The sequence below is a fragment of the Podarcis melisellensis genome (genome assembly GCF_964234715.1).
Source record: "Podarcis melisellensis genome assembly, chromosome: 3".
Classification (NCBI taxonomy): Eukaryota; Metazoa; Chordata; class Lepidosauria; order Squamata; family Lacertidae; genus Podarcis; species Podarcis melisellensis.
Window position 1 is genome coordinate 100915882 of NC_138530.1, and position 14061 is coordinate 100929942.

The 14061-nt window shown below is 44.7% G+C and overlaps 1 long non-coding RNA gene across 2 annotated transcripts in view; it reads left to right on the top strand.

Moving 5' to 3' along the window:
* Positions 1-288: 288 nt before the first annotated feature.
* Positions 289-14061, top strand: part of LOC309367355 — a 31140-nt gene continuing 17367 nt past the window's right edge. Inside the window, exons 1-2 of one of the 2 annotated variants that reach the window (XR_014167076.1) lie at positions 289-348; positions 9253-9401. This is a non-coding gene — a long non-coding RNA (uncharacterized lncRNA). Of the gene's footprint in view, positions 349-6748; positions 6943-9252; positions 9402-14061 lie in introns of those variants that run through there. The other variant, XR_014167077.1, reaches the window with a different exon arrangement.

The window sequence follows — 14061 nt, forward strand, 5'->3', positions numbered from 1 at the left end:
GGCCACCTGACCTCTGGTCTAGTGCATGAACCCAAAGGACCTAGAATTCAGTTCATACTGGGGCAGTCCTAGGTATTTGGGCCCACAGTAATATTAATCACACAACTTTTCATCACCACAATCTGTGAAGTTAGCGGCTTATTCTAAGTCCAAAGCCCACAGAATCAAAATACTAGCCAAGACACATCGTTCATGCCAAGGCTGCTTCATAACTTACAATTATTGTGTGCACCTGTATTAGCCACCCAAAAACAGTAACAAATATATGTTTTAAAATGTGCACTACAGATGTGGATACTCAGAAAGGAGGCCCCAAATCTCATCATGGTCCACCTTTGTTGGGAAAGGGTAATGTTTTTGAGGCTCTATCATGGGAAGTGTCCCACATGACAGGAAGGAAGTGACTGGTTCTCAGAGTCGTGTGCTATGTTAGAAACATGACCAGTAACTATGGCTCCTGGTTAACAGTCTAGTGTCCTTCTTTCTATATCCCTATAAATACAACTGATTAAAAACAATGGAATGGCCAGTATTGGGCCAGCTCATGTTGATTCAGGCCTTGAGGAACAGCTTTTTACTCTGGAGCAGTTGAAGGAGTAATCTTTAACAACCTTGCAGGGTTTTCTTTCCTTCCTGAAGGAGAAAGGAGCTGATTAAGTTAAGTGATTGCCAAGTGTATTATAAGTTTAACAAAGCTCACATCATATTTCCCCCCTTACATGCCATACAGTAATTGTGCAAAATGCATGATTTTACTTTGGCAGCATTATTCAAACTTAATTACAGTGCTAAGAAGCAACCACAACTGAAAGAGAAAAAGCTACGTTGCTCCAGAGATCAGCGTGGCATTTCTGGCTTTAAAAAAACACAGTTCTTTTGTCAGGGAAATAAACTGTGTGGAAAGAACTTTTTTGCTGTATAGAAAGCACATTTAAAACAAACTTTAAACAGACACCTGAATAGATTTAAACAGCTACTTGGTCCGTAGCTTTTAAGATAACACTTCTTTCATTGCCTTCCCGTAGTTCAGTCCTCTATACACAATAGACACTAGACATTTTTTTAAGGCCCTGGAGGTAGATTGTTCTCTTAAGTAAAAGAGATGTTAAATAAGGAAATGACAGAAGGCTGTGCATTTCAGCAGTGGCATAGCGTTTGTTGCCAGCACCCGGGGCTGCATGGAGGGGGGTGGAAAGGAGGGAAACGGACTGAGTACACAGGCACATTCAACTGCCTAACAGCATCTGAGACAGACACCCAGGAGATGGCTGCTGATAAGAAAAGAAGAGTTGTTCCATTGTCTGCAGAAGTCACTTCCTGGTTCACATGGAAAAGCTGTTTTCAATGGAGCCCAGCAATGGAAGTGAACAGCTGTACAGAGGCAGCACCAGGTGTTGAAATTTTGCACCTCTAGCAAATTTGGGCCTGGGGCAACCACCTCTGTGCCCCCCGCCACTACATTTCAGCCAGGTTGGTCAGCAAGGCACTAATGTTTGCTACCTGGATTATTTTAGCAAGGACATGTATTTGAGAGAGGAAGAGGTCTAGCTTCTTTTTTTCAGCCTAAGGGATTTTGCCCCTTTGAAGCAACCTTCTGTGATCCACATCCCCATGGAGGGCAGGGTTAAAGGCAACCGCAGACTGAGCAATGGATGTGAAGTTTACCTTTGTACATAGGTTACTTTCTACACCAGGGGTCGGCAAAGTTTTTGTGGCTTGGGCCGGTTCATGGTCCCACAGATGCTGCGGTGGGCCGGAGTGTGTGCGCGCGAACGCACGCACAAACACTATTTCCGATGCTCCTTCTGGCACGGAGGAGGTGTGCGCAGCTTCCCATTGGCTGCAGGAGCTTCCTGCAGCCAATGGGAAGCCGGCCAGCGTCATGGAAGGTGGTCCCCGCTCTGCTCCACACTGGTTTAGCGCGGCGCACAGGAGCCAACCAAGTTGGTGGCAGGGGTTACCGAGCTGGCAGTGGGAGTCCATGGGCCGGTTAAATGACCCCCATGGGCCGCTTGTGGCCCATGGGCCTTAGGTTGCAGACCCCTGTTCTACACACACTCGCACACTCCTCTTTGCCCCATCCAGACAAGAAAGAGGAATTACCGGAGGTCAAGGACGCATTCCAGCCAGGCAAAAATGCCCAGGATGGGGAACATTATTGGTTGGCTGATTTAAGGAATTTGGAATTCAGCTGTGGAATTTTGTGTTTTTAGGTGTACTTCTAAAGAGCTAGATCTAGATCAAGTCTTGCTTAGAGTAGATCCGTGGAAATGAAGGGATTTTGAGTTATAACTTAAGCCCCCTTGACTCCAATGGGTCTACTTTAAATGCCAACTATGTCTGGCCACAACTCAATAGCATTTCCTGAAGAAGAATGAAATGAGGTTCTTGAATGAAGAGCAGTCTTTTGACATACATGCTGCATTGGTGATTTTTTAAAAAAATCCTTTCCCAGGACAAATCACAGTAGCTGTGTGCCCACAAATTGAGGCAACTGGTTTTGACAATCAGTGCCTCTGCATAAGTGCGGTCTGGTTGTAAGCACAAAGTCACTCTTTACTTGTTCCCCTGTGCAGTTTATCCCAATTGTGAGTTGCCACTCAACTGTAATTTGCATTGAAACAACAACTACTTCTAAAACTGGGTGTGAATGGGCGCTGGACTGCCCCCAAAAAGTGCATTTATTTGTTTCTGTTTCAGTTATTAGCTCTGGTACACCTGTGTATTATGGGGGGGGGGGGAGTTCAGGGCATTGTGATGCAATGTGTTTGCAAGTGTCCTGCGGCTCATCTGTTTAGCAGGGCTTTAGGGAACTGCTGTTAGAACAGCAGCTCAACATGATCCATTTAAGCAGCCCTAAAACTGGAAGGTGAGACTGATAGACTATCTGCAGATGTACAAATGGATCAGAGGAAAAGAGGGACACTTGCAAACAGAAGCATATCGAGACCAAACGCTTTGGGGACGTGAGATGGCGTGCGATCTACCTGGCCATTTAAAAAACACAGCTAACTCCTTCTTGACTTCTGCTAACTCATCACAAGCTCACTAGCTGTTCCTCAAAAGTGTGCTCAGCATTCCCTTAAGGTCAGTCAAATGGGAGCAAAATGCACTGTGACCCTCCCTCCAGCCTCTGTACTAGAGAAGTACAGAAAAAGGCACTTACCTGGTGTTGATAATGGAGTGCTCTGCACTTTACAAGTGCTGTATGAATGATGAACAGCAACACCTAATGGAACAACAACTCCGTCAAAATAAACTTGCCCTTAAAATGTGCTCTGGGTGGCCATGGTGCAGAATGCAAAGGTAAGATTATCACTGGAGGGGGACACTTAAAATGTTGAGGAATGGCGGCAAGCAAAATGATTTCTTTCTTGTGGCTGGTGCAAATGCAGCTTTGTGACTCTTCAGTTTTATCTTCATGCACCAGTGATGGGTAACCTGTGGCCCTTCAAATGTTGCCAGACTCCAGCTACCACTATCCCTGACCACAGATCCTCCCCCATCCCTGTCCTACATGCTAGGGGAAAATGCTAAACTATCCTTTGCTTAGCCAGGACATACTTATATTCAGTAACTTCAAGGAAGCTTATCTTGATGGAAGGACACAGGCCTTACTTTTGCCCTTATAGAGGATGTTTCATGTGCTGTCATTTGTTTGGATTTTAGCAAGCCTAGGCATGGAGAGCTGCTTGAAATTACCTTTCCACCCTAAGTTGGTCTGGAACCGGTCCAGAGTATTTTCTTTCTCTCTAGGCTGCCTCTTAGTCAAATCCTTTCCACCAAAGGAGAATGAATAAGGCAACTTAATAAACAGGCTTGCACTCATCCGCTGGAAGGAGGGGGAAGAGTGAGCCAAGGATGCACATCTCAGTGGCAACGCAAGGGCTGAGAAAGATGCAGACACTGTCCATGATGAGGACCTAGTGTGAAAGCTGGAGCTATTAGCCCAGGAAAGGTCTGGAGGACACTGGGACACGTATCTGCCAGCTCCTCCTTCCCCAAGTCATCTGCGGGGTCATTCTTTACGGCTGAATCTTCTCCCACTTCCTGAATAGGCCCTTTCTTACAAGGAATTATCTGTTTTCAGCCAAACAGTTTCTTCAGTTTCAGGGATCGAGGAGGGCTTGAGTTGGAGGGTTATGGGTGGGGTCTATGCAAGGTGTGCATTAGACAGGGCATTTCAGGCGGTCTTGGGAACAATTGTGGGTTTCTCCAGGTCCTCAGCTATAAGGGGTTTTCTGCAATCTTCCTAGCCCTTTTCTTTCGAAAAGGTCTTCCTGGGGTCTCGGTTGGGTGGGATCTTGACAGACTCATGGGAAGGGCCACATAGCTCAGCTCATATTGTGCGTGCAGATTCAATCCCTGGCATTTCCAGGTAGCGCTGAGAAAGATCCCTGTACCCTAGAGAGTACCCTGGATTCCAGTTCACATCAACTCCAGGCTGCACTGCTAATGGTCAGAATGATGGGAGTTGTAGTTCAGTAGCATCTGGAAGTTTGCCATCCTTGGTGTGAGACGATACTGAGTTAGATGAATTAGTGGTCTGATTTGATAGGAGGCAGCCTCCCGTGTAGCGCTGTTCAGACTACTTCTGGTGTGGTTTGAAATGCCTCTTCTGGTTTCAGTATCCTATTTGGAGATAAGGAATCTTGTTTTCTTATCTCAGCCATTAGCTCAAAAATCATTTTAAAAGTACTTTTATGGCGAAAACCCACATGTAGATCATTACTTGTCACAACTGGTGTCTGAAGAAGTGTTCATGCACACAAAAGTTCATACCAATAACAAACTTAGTTGGTCTCGTAAGGTGCTACTGGAAGGAATCTTTTAATTTTGTCAAAACTGGGTATCCATCTCTTTTGTCACACGTACAAATTTGGGAAAAACCAAAATCAGGCATGGATTCCCAGCACGGACACAGCCTCTTAAAATAAAAGAAGAGAGAAATGCCAAGCAGCTGGAGTCACACTCAATTTATCTGAATACCCTGACTCATTTTTATTATGGCCTGCTTACTGATACATCCTGATTGGTTCATTTCAGAAACGCAGTGCAGCTAATAAATCACATTACAAATCGTAACACATGACAAATCAATAAACCTTCTGCTATATTAAGATGCAAAAGCAAATCTTGACAAGACACAGCGCTAAATGCCCATCAGGCACAGCAGTTTATGCTGTAGTGCGGAACACTGACAGGGCCACCAATGTAAAGGCTCTGCACTGTAGCTCCTGAAGAATTGCTCCCAGAATGGATGGAAACCTGACCCTCTCTGGCATATCTTAATGGACTTTTCAGCTTATATAGGGCTAAAAACACAGAGCTCCACATGTATTTTTATTCATTTTCCTCCCTACAAGGAAGTGTAGAAAAACCCCGTGCCCATACTCTGCCCTCCAATGTCACTTTTCTCTCAGCAGGGTTCTGATAACAGAAGCAAACTTGGCTGCAAGGAGGACCCATTGGATTTTGTGGTGGCCAGGCAGGGAGTGCTCCCCTGTGCGACCTTTCGATCAGCTGTCCTCGCCATATTTTGCCATTGTCACATCTAGTATGGTTCTCAGCTCTCAAAGATCAAACATTAGAATTCCAGCACTGGGAGGAAGAATAACTTTCAGGAAGGCTGGATAAGGTTTTCTTGAAGCCTTCATTTGAAACCCTGCCAGTTTGTCTGAAATACAGTTCCAGTTACAGATATTCCAGTTACAACTGAAATACAGTTGTTATTTTCCCTCCTCTTATGAATTTCTCTACACTCTCTGTATATTGGCACACCCAGGAATTAAAGTAAGGGACTATCCCTTAATGGGCGTGAGCTGAAAACGGAAACATTCCACCTCGCTGTCACTTCCCAGGATTTTTGGGTGGCTAATGTGATGGCAATCATGCTCAGAAGAGCCACCACCAAGGATGTTGCCCAGTGTGCCAAACCATGTGTTCAATGACCACTTGCTCTGTTTTGTGCTGTAAGAACTGCATGGCTGTTTCTATGATCCAGAGCAGATTTTATTGGGTTGTGATGGGATGCCACCATAAGCTGCCCTTTGTGGAAGTACTTTGATCCCCTTGCCCCCGTGCCAGGTTCTTACTGATGTCCACAGCCCATTGTTATGGGCCACCATGTGGAGACCACTGTCAGTGCAGTCCCTGTGGCATTAATAATGTGCACTCCATTTCTAGGCAAAAGACACCAGATTAAACATTCTGAGCATGTCTGGCCCCTGCTGCCATGGTTTTCTAGCTGCCTGTTCTGCACGTAGACAAAAATCTATTGAAGTGCATATAGACTATATTACATCTCCTTGCTTGATGTAATTAGTTGAGTCTCTTTTGGTTTGAGAGAACTTTTTCCCTGGAACAAAATTGATTTTTAAGTTATCTGATTTGTATTGAATAGTGTATTCAAATCTCCTTTCCCAGAATCCACAGACCATCTTTCTGACCTGCATTGACTGAAAATATCTCAGAATAGTTTTTAAACCAAATGCACTTACTCTCAGCACAGTTTTCCTTCCTAGCAAAAGAATTGAATGCTCCTTATTTGGGCTGGATTCTTTCTCAACACCCCCCCTCCCGTTTCATTGTTTAAAGCCAGGTTCTCATTTTCTGAGATCTCTTGTCTCCAGGTTTGAATGTGGGGCGAAAAGACATAGCTGGGAATACAGATTAATGTATGTAAGCATTATTGAGTATTTATAGTGCAGATGTGCGGTTCTGCTTTCATAAAAGCGAAACCCACAGATGTTACGCTTCAACATGACAAGCCATTTTTATTCTGGTTAGGAAAAGATCTTCCGTTTAGAAGAAAAACAATGCCACAAAGGAGACGATGCTCTTGGGATTCAGCAACCACAGCAGCTTTCAGAAGCCCCCAAACTCTTCAATTCAAAGAAAAGCTAAGCTCCTTTCCTCCAGAAATAATCCTTTCTTTAGCAGGTGTGTGTGTAAAACATATGTCTCTGAATCCTCGGCTGGTGTAATTTCAAAGATGAAGTCAATAGAACAGTGTTGATTTAACTAGACTTGAGATACAGCCTACAGGATTTATGGGTAAGGAGTCCCATACACACAGCTATGGCTACAGCTGGGCTTCTCGACAGGTGCTGCAGGGCTTGAAGTGGGAGATGTGAGTGAGGCATGGATCAGAGAAGGGGGACTGCAGGTGGTTCAAGTTAAGCTACTAGCATCACAGCACAGAATTCTCTTGGTCCTGGGAATCAGGTGATACCAGAGAGCCAATCCTGTGCAGCTGGCTGCTGGCTGGTTGGCATTGCCCTATGAAAGGGTCTTCTTGGTGATGGTTCCCTCTTTGTGGAATGCCCTCCTGGTGATGCGCATCTGTCTCCCTCATTCTTAATGGGGCCCCTCCTCTGTCAGTGGGTCCTCCCTGCAGAAACAACACTCTAATCAGACCCGAGCATGTGATGAAAGTTCCTAAATTATTGGTATAGGAACTCAAGAGTGGCTTGTAAATGCCATGCGGTCTGAGCTACAGCAACCAGCTTAGACCTCCTTACACGCTGAGTTTCTCTGGTAGACTGGGTGGTTGTGGTGGATGGGAAGGACAAAGACTTGATGACCTAGTCCCTCCCAAGATGAGCTAAGCCTGGCAGGACAGCTTTCTCTATGGTCTTAACCCTTTCAAGCATCAATTAGACAGGTATGTTGGTTATATGAGACTGATTACCCCCCCCCCCAGAAAAGGAGCGTTTGAGATGGCATTGTGCAGGTGATCTGGGAGACAGTTCCAAGCATACAGAGCAGCGAGGAAGAAAGAGCAGAGACTTCTCAGGAAGGAGGAAAATGCTGGATGGTGGTGGCTTATGGGTGAGGAGTTCAGAACCCTCCCCATGCCAGCTTGTCTCTCACTGCTTTCATTTGCCCTTTCTCTTGAGCTGAACTCATATACCCAGAGTGTGCTTGGCTGGGAGAAAGTGCTAGCAGTGGGAGGATATGAGCCATAGGCAGGCTCACTTCATGTAAACATCCCTTTTGCTGGTTTTCTCAACACCACAGTCTGTGCGATCAGGGCACGACCTGTATGCAAACATACGAGCCTGCCGACATCGCATCTCATTTAGCCCCGAGGAGAAAGAGAAGGAAAACACAGCCCTTAGACAGCAAAGGGACAAGTCTCTCTGTATTGTCATATGACATACTATACTTTCAGAGGATTTCTGCCTTTCTTCTTCAGTATGCACAGTATGGGTGTTCTGTACTTGGTAGAAATGGCACCTTGCCTGCTAGTTCCATGAGTGATTTCTTCTAGTGAGTCAGGAGCATGCTTCAAAATATTTGGCTTTGAAGTAACAGTGATATAAGGCTCCAGTATGCAGGAATCATCGAAGGAAATAGCTTAACATATTTTAAAATATTTAAGGAAGTTTTTTATGTTTAATGTTTTATTATGTTTTTATATATGTTAGAAGCTGCTCAGAGTGGCTGGGGCAACCCAGTCAGATGGGTGGGGTACAAATAACAGTAACAACAAAAACACTTTATGATGTAAACTTGAACTGTAGATTCTCCCGTAGTTACACTGTTAGGCACTTATATGCCAGTAGTGAATGGCTTTCTTCCTTTCTTTTCCAATACTGCTTTAATTGATAGATCAATTGCTTCCCCTCTCCCCACCTGCAAGATCCACACAGAACTGGAAATCAGGGAGTTGAACCATTAAAAACATGGGGATGGTTCCGAATCATTATTTTTTTTTTAAAACAAACTCCCTGATTTGGTTTCTGTTTAGACATTTCGAACTGGTTTTGAACCAGTTCAGAGACACTTCTTGCACACTGACATTATAAAACTCTTAGGCTGTGATCCAAACTCCCCCTTTATGTAGGGGCTATGGGGGGGGGGTTGGAATGAGTGGAGGCATCTCTCTGCTCATGTCTGCTGGTTCAGCAAGCCTCCCACTGTCTGCTGAATTGGTGGATGAGTGGAAGATCCACCAGCGATGGGCCCGCCAGAACAGCCCAGCTGCGAAATGGAGTGTTCTGAGGATGGGCCAGGGCTGAGACAACCTGGGATCCACTGGATCCTATACTGCTGCTCTCAGGGATTGGGCGGCCTGAATTGCCTCCCCCCCCCCGGCAACCTTCCATTGTTGCCACAAAGAATTAGGTTAAGCTTGCCTTTAAATGCAAACTGAATCATGATTTCTCCGTTCCCTAGTTGTGATAAAGGGGGGTATTGTGGGTGTGCCTCTATCATTACGAGTTCATTGGTTCCCTCTATTTGCAGGTATCATACTGGGACCGTAAGTCAGTGTAATCCTTGAATGGTGAACAGTGAGAGTTTGCAGAGACAACTGCGTCTTGTCTTGTTTTCCAGCTGTTTTTTTTTTTTTTACATCTTCTCATTGCACATCTTGGACACGATGGCGTTAAAATGTAAGTAGCAATAGCCATCAGCTTAGATGACATTGAAAAACCTTTGTTAGACCTTCATAGGTAAATGGAGACTGCACACCCAGCACCAGTGGACCTCTGAGGGTCAGAAAGAAAAACGGGGATAGTGATCATACCCTTCCTGTGAATTCTGAAGGCAACTAGCTGGCTGCTTCTGGAAATGGGATGATGTACTTGACAGATTGTGGTCTTTTCCAGCAGGGGAATTCTCTCCTTTCTATTTTCAATTTCAATGAAATTGAAAATTTCACCAGAGAAACTATGCCATTAGTTCCCTAGCAACCACCCACAGCCGACTTTCTGCTTCTGGGGTCATCAGAATGAGGTTTCCCACAGACCGAGACTCATTACCACAAAGGATAACATGGCCTTCCTTTACGCATTATTAACAACTGTATAAAAACAGAATGGTGCATCTAAAGGGCTTTTTAATATAAAGAAAATAATGATTAGACTACTGTTCATCTTCCATTTGTAATCCACGCATTGAATGTTTCAATGACAGAAACAGAAACTTGTTATGCCCTTTGCTATGCCATCCATCCAAGTCCTGGGGACAAGAGATCTTCATAGGATCTTCTTTTGGACATTCACAGTCAACCAAGACAGAAGTACTGTTCTTGGGGGACAGGGTGTGGGTGGGTGTGGGGGGCTCCCTGGTCCTGAATGGGGTAACTGTGCCCCTGAAGGACCAGGTGCGCAGCCTGGGAGTCATTCTGGACTCACAGCTGTCCATGGAGGCACAGGTCAATTCTGTGTCCAGGGCGTCTGTTTACCAGCTCCACCAGGTACGCAGGCTAAGACCCTATCTGCCCGTGGACTGTCTCACCAGAGTGCTGCATGCTCTGGTTATCTCCCGCTTGGACTACTGCAATGTGCTCTACGTGGGGCTACCTTTGAAGGTGACCCGGAAACTGCAATTAATCCAGAATGCGGCAGCTAGACTGGTGACTGGGAGTGGCCGCCGGGACCACATAACACCAGTCCTGAGAGATCTGCATTGGCTCCCAGTATGTTTCCGAGCACAATTCAAAGTGTTGGTGCTGACCTTTAAAGCCCTAAACGGCCTCGGCCCACTATACCTGAAGGAGTGTCTCCACCCGCATCGTTCAGCCTGGACACTGAGATTTGGCGCCGAGGGCCTTCTGGCGGTTTCCTCACTGTGAGAAGTGAGGTTACAGGGAAGCAGACAGAGGGCCTTCTTGGTAGTGGCGCCCACCCTGTGCAACACCCTCCCTTCAGATGTCAAGGAAATAAGCAGTTATCCTATCTTTAAAAGACATCTGAAGGCAGCCCTGTTTAGGGAAGTTTTTAATATTTAATGCTGTATTTTTTAACATGTGATTGGGAGCTGCCCAGAGTGGCTGGGGAGATTCAGTCAGATGGGCGGGGTATAAATAACAAATTATTATTATTATTATTATTATTATTATTATTATTATTATTTAACCTGTGAAGGTTTGCAGCTTCCTGTGTAGGTTTCTTTTTGTTTTTTTGCAATGGGCAGTGGCAGCCACCAATGCTGTGCATTTCTCAAAAAAAGGAACGTCCCTCACATCAGGCGGTTGTGGGCAGAGATGTTGGGCACTGGAAGGCTGGAAAGTCTTGTGTTCTAATTAGAGCTGGGTTTGTAGTAGCCCCTCTTCTTCTTTGGAGATGTTTGAGTGTTGTGATTAGCTATCATGTATGCCAGGGAAGCACCTCATGCTCCCGTAAGGATTGGGCTCCAACTGTGCTGAGTGATTTTTATATGCGCATGCATATGCAACAGTTCAGGGAGAGGAAGGAGACAAGAACGAACATAAGATGATCAAGGTGATGGTTGGCATATGATGTCGGTGGCATGTGTTGCTGTTGTTTGTATTCATCGGCCCACAAGCAGATGGTCATATTTACACATTTGGTTGTTGCCTGAAATTGTTCCATGAATATTTTGTTTAAACATCTTTTTTTTAATGCAAACCTTTTTGCCATTTGAGATGCCGAACTTGAATACTGGTTCCTTGGCTCATCAAACTTGGGTTTCTTTCTCTTGGTTGGCAAGCAAAAGTTTTCTGTGTTACTCCTTTTACCTTGAATTAACTTTTATTTAGCCCCCAAATTCCAAAGACTGTACCCTCAATGCCTAGTAATAAAAATCATGCTTTTTAAAAATCTTCTCTAGAAAAAGGTCTAATTATCCTAAACCATCTTAAAAATAACCCCCAAAAAGCAGAGGTTAGATTGTATGTAATTCCAGCTATAGGATCTATTGAATTTCAAGTACAGTGGTACCTCGGGTTAAGTACTTAATTCGTTCCGGAGGTCCGTTCTGAACCTGAAACTGTTCTTAACCTGAAGCACCACTTTAGCTAATGGGGCCTCCTGCTGCCGCCACGCCACCGGAGCACGATTTCTGTTCTCATCCTGAAGCAAAGTTCTTAACCTGAAGCACTATTTCTAGGTTAGCGGAGTCTGTAACCTGAAGCGTATGTAACCTGAAGCGTATGTAACTCGAGGTACCACTGTACAGTCGTACCTTGGATCCCAAACGCCTTGCTACTTGGACATTTTGGCTCCCAAACGCCACAAAGTAAGTGTTTTGGTTTGTGAATGTTCTTTGGAACCCGAATGCCCAACAGGGCTTCCATGGCCTCTGATTGGCTGCAGGAGCTTCCTGCAGCCAATCAGAAGTCGCACTTTGGTTTCCGAACATTTTGGAAGTCAAACAGACTTCCGGAACGAATTCCGACTTCTGAGGTACCACTGTAGTAGTATTTCATTTCATTTTTCCTTAGGGAACTCAAGGGAACTTGTTAAATTCTTCCTTGACTTGTATCCCATTGTGGTAGAGTAGTTTAGAACACCGGTCTTCAGCTGGTGGGTTGTGGCCTGATCCAAGGTAGGTCGCAACAGGAGCACTACTACCGTGTAAATCATGGTAAAAGATTAGGAAACTGATCCCCAAATGCATGTTTGGGTTAAACGTGGCTCCTGGGTCTTGAAGATTCCTGGTTTACAGCCACAGACAGACAGGCAGAGTTGCTGGTTGCCTGCAAGTGTTTCAGCGGAGCAAGCCAAGCAACATTCAACATGGAAAGGCGAAATAAATAATTTTAAAAATCCAGGATCACAAGCCAAATATTCATCTGACGTGTACTTGAAGCAAGAAATGCAACATAAATTTTGAGGGCTTGAGCAGAAAGGATGGAAGGTTAGGCAAAGAGTTAAGAACACGAGAAATAGAATTGTCAGGGTGGCATAGAATTCTGTACCTAAACTCTGTGATTGTCATCTACTATATATCACAGGCAGGGGTTCCATAACCTTAATATGTTTACAGTTTTGGTCATACTATTTCTGGGGGAGAGCTTTGTTTGCTACATTTTTAAGGTTTGCCATAACTGAGGGCATGAGATGCGGAGCTCGCTGGACATCGCAAGGGTGTTGGTGTGCAGAGTATGTCTCAGGAAATTGGAAATTTCCAGGCGCTATGCAGCCTTTGGGCTAGAAATGTTCAATAAATATAGAAATTCACCAAAGAAGCTGCTGTGTTCCATGTTTCACATTTTGCACTGGAAGCCAAGACTGTGCAATATATATCCCTTTAAGATTTCCAGTACTCCTGATGAGGTGCTATTACTAAGTCTCTGAAAATACAACATGGGTGGGTTGGGGGGGGAGAGATTTGAACACTAATGCCAAAGGTTCAGAGAATTGCTATGTGTACCTTCACCTGCCTTATATGACTTATTAATGAATCAGCAAATGGCCTGTTTTATTTCTAGTGTACAGTATTAGAAGTAATTTGTAAGCATTAAGTGAGTTGTGAAAGCCTCTGCAGCATTTTGAAAGTGTGAGCATTTGTTATTAAATTAGACGAGGCTCATATGGAGAACATAATTTCCTCCTTATATATGAGCTGCCAGGGAGACAGGTTGCTTAGCACGTCAGACCTGATCCTTGTTTTCCTTTGCACGGGAACACTAGGTCACCCTTCTGTGTCTCATAGAATATTTCACACCATTATCCTCACATATATCTCATTGTTATTCCTCATTGAGTTGCCACTGGGAGAGTTCAGCTCGAGTTCATTTTTCATCAGTCCTGGGTTGCTTTTCCCTTTTGGAGACATGCAGGGCTCTCTTCATATTTATGGCATACTTCCCCTGAGAAACTAGCTGAAGCGAGCGGTCTTTCATTTTTAGCAATATTGGCAGGGAACGGGATGATGCCATTTATCTAATGCAACTCTCCAAGTATGTGGCTGGTCCAAAGTCACGCAGTTCCTGAATGGCCATGAAGCCAGGTCTATTTGACCCAAATCTACCAACACACAGGACACCATACTGCAGACTTGATTTCCCTTTTAGAGTTAAACTGGCAGCATCACTGTGGCGTTTGCCTCCCACTGTGGTCATAAGGAAAGGGTTAAAATAGGTGTGATGTGATTGGCCTGTGAGAATGCAAGGGGGGAATAAAAGTTAGAGTGGGAGGTTTTGAAAGGAGTTGAGTTGAGTTGGGGGTTGAGGTTTGGGAGTTGAGTTGAGGTTTAGGTGTGGGTTGGTAGAGTTGTATTGTGAGAGAGTGAGAGGATTGTTAGGTGGAGTCAGATAGATAGTTGGAATAATCAGTTTGGAGTTGTTAGGAACTAAGAATAAGA